At 43.2% G+C, this 2580-nt stretch overlaps 1 long non-coding RNA gene across 1 annotated transcript; it reads right to left on the bottom strand.

Moving 5' to 3' along the window:
- Nucleotides 1-638: 638 nt before the first annotated feature.
- On the bottom strand, nucleotides 639-1870 carry LOC115379389 (uncharacterized). The gene is made up of 4 exons (XR_003930241.1): nucleotides 1720-1870; nucleotides 1008-1082; nucleotides 863-925; nucleotides 639-725 (listed from the first exon to the last, which is right to left on the bottom strand). It is a non-coding gene; the product is annotated as an uncharacterized LOC115379389 (long non-coding RNA).
- Between the last annotated feature and the right edge of the window lie 710 nt (nucleotides 1871-2580).

Genomic DNA, 2580 nt, shown 5'->3' with positions numbered 1-2580 from the left:
TTGTAAGTAGGCCGTCTGGCGCCTTGAGCATTGTGGAGATGATTTACCAGGTCTGACAAGTCATTTTTTGGAGCGGGATTTCCTTTAAAAATGTCCTCAAATCATGTTTTTGGCACCTTATGATCAGGACAGTATTTCCCAAAGGATCTTGAAGGTCTTTATGACATTCTGAAGTTGTTGTTTTTTTGTTTTTTTTTGTCCATTTCCAAAAAAAAAAAAAAAAAAAAAAAATGCTTTCACTGCACTCAGGAGGCTGTATTTGCTCCGTCAGCCTAAAACTTCAGAAACATCCGAACAAATGAACAAGCAAGTGAGCTTTTCCACCCCGGTGACAAGATACAATATAGATTCTCACAGTTCCTATACGCAATATTCAACGCTTCTAAAACTTTATGTCCCGGGAGAAGTCTCTCAGATCTAATCTTTATAACCACAATACTCTGAGCCTCACAGTCCGTGATTTTTCTATGTGATCATTTACAAAGCTTAGAATTGCCTTTGTGATGTGTTTATTACAGGCATAATAAGCTGTGGGGAGATGAAATATGAGGGTTGCTTAATAAAAATGTCCACAAAATGAGGCCAACATATCAATATTGGTCATAAATAATACAGTTGGGCACCGAGCGATGCTGTGACCGGTGCTGAATGGTCGGCTGCTTGTGTCTGTGAGATAAAACCTTTGCCAAGGGAAGAGTGGCAGCGTGGAACAAGGGACCTACACACTCAAACCCAGGCACACACATGCAGAAAGGGGGGGTTACTGTCAGCCTGTGGCCTCTTGTTACTGCAGAAATGTCGGTGTCACGGACAGCAGGGGGTGACAGCTTCTTGAAGGGAGACCATCACCTCATGCACTCACCTCGATGTGCAGCATTTTCAAAGGTTTGCTGGATTTTAACAGGAAAATGAGTGTGATGCATCCCTGGATGTACATGGAAATTGTTAGGAAATGAAATGAAAAAAGGTTAGTGCTGCAAAAATTAACTTGTGGCAATGTATGTTACCTTCCTGGGTCCATTTTGTGGCTTTGGAATAAAGTCTATATCTTGGCATGACATCACGTTGTCTGTTTGGCTGCTCTAAATGGATTTTAATAAGAGGAAAAGGTTTAGTATCTAAACCACTGATTTCAGGAGATCGTTATTTCATTTTTTACTGAGGTAGAGGTGATGAGACAGGTGGAGGCAAAGTGGGTGCACCCAAAAAAAGCAAATTATAACACTTCATCACAAAAAAAAAAAAAAAACCCTCTTGGAATGCATTTAACATCATGGATTAATAATACATAACAGTGAACGAGTATCTGAGAGTGAAATTTTCCATTAATACTGAATTATATGCACAACGGAGCCACGGTGGTCAATTCTTTAGTTCGTTCTACAAGGCCAAGCTTTAAAGAGCTAACTATTTCCAACTTTTCAGCAATGGAGCACCATGCTATGAGCTTGAAAAATAAAAATTTTAAGAAATAAGCCTTTATGTTCACTGCCTGCGCTCAGCAATTAAATGCCGCGCTGCAGTATGAGAAATTTCACCTGTGATAAACGATAATGCATTATTACTGGTAGTACAGTATTTTGCCTGGAAATATTGTATCTCCTCTTTATCCCTGTATCTCAAGGGGTGGGGGCTGCAGGAGAGACGTGTCAGTGTTGGTGCAATCCCCGCTTGTAAGACAAAAGAGGCTGACCGGTCATAAATTAATACTTAATGCACCTTTGGATGTCTTTGCCGCTACCGAGAGCGGAGAGCATCGTGGCCTTGAGATCCTGACTTGTTTCATCATTTCCAAACAATGAAAATATCAGACTTGTACTTCTGTTTCACCACAGGCTCCTGTCTGAGCATCAAGATGGGGAGCCTCTCCTCGTTAATAATTCAGGGGTGTCACAGGGAAGCAGGCGGGCGGGCCCAAACGCAGACCGGGCGGCGAGGTAGAAATCAAAAAAGTTATGATCAAGTCAGATGTACAAGAAAAAAAAAAAAAAAAGCAGGAGTCAAACCAAACAATGAGCCGCCAGGGAACAAAGGCAAGACAACAGGTATAAATAGACAAGGAGCTAATGAGGAAGACGAGACACAGCTGCTGAGGAGGCAGGGACAGACACTGGACGGGAAATGATGGATGGGACAAAGAGCAGGTGAGGTGGAGACCAAAGGAGCTAAACTAACAAGGCACAGGTGATAACAATAACCTGACTAAACAGCACGGGGGAAAGAGCAAGGGAGAAACCAAGAGACACGGAGGGAGAAAATAAAACAAAGGCAAGCACGCGATTGTGACAAGGGCAGGCAATTTGCAGAGCACCTGTCCAAAGCAGGAGGCCATTAGGTCCCCCATGAAAAAGGATCCGCGGACCTAATGGCTGAGAAGTATAGTTCGTTTAGAAAACTATTGCTTTCTTTGGACTGTTTGATGAGTCGGCTTGGCTACGGGGCCATTTTTGCTCCACAGTGGATAGCTATTCAGTCAGTCATTTAGGCCCCGAAGTCTCAGGTGAAGCGCGTGCTTAGTCAAGGCAGACCTACTGATTGTGATTAATGTGCTCGCGTCGCTTCCTCTGCACCGACCCGGCG

Source organism: Myripristis murdjan, chromosome 21 (assembly GCF_902150065.1).
Source record: "Myripristis murdjan chromosome 21, fMyrMur1.1, whole genome shotgun sequence".
Lineage (NCBI taxonomy): Eukaryota > Metazoa > Chordata > Actinopteri > Holocentriformes > Holocentridae > Myripristis > Myripristis murdjan.
This window is presented reverse-complemented; position numbering and strand designations above follow the sequence as displayed.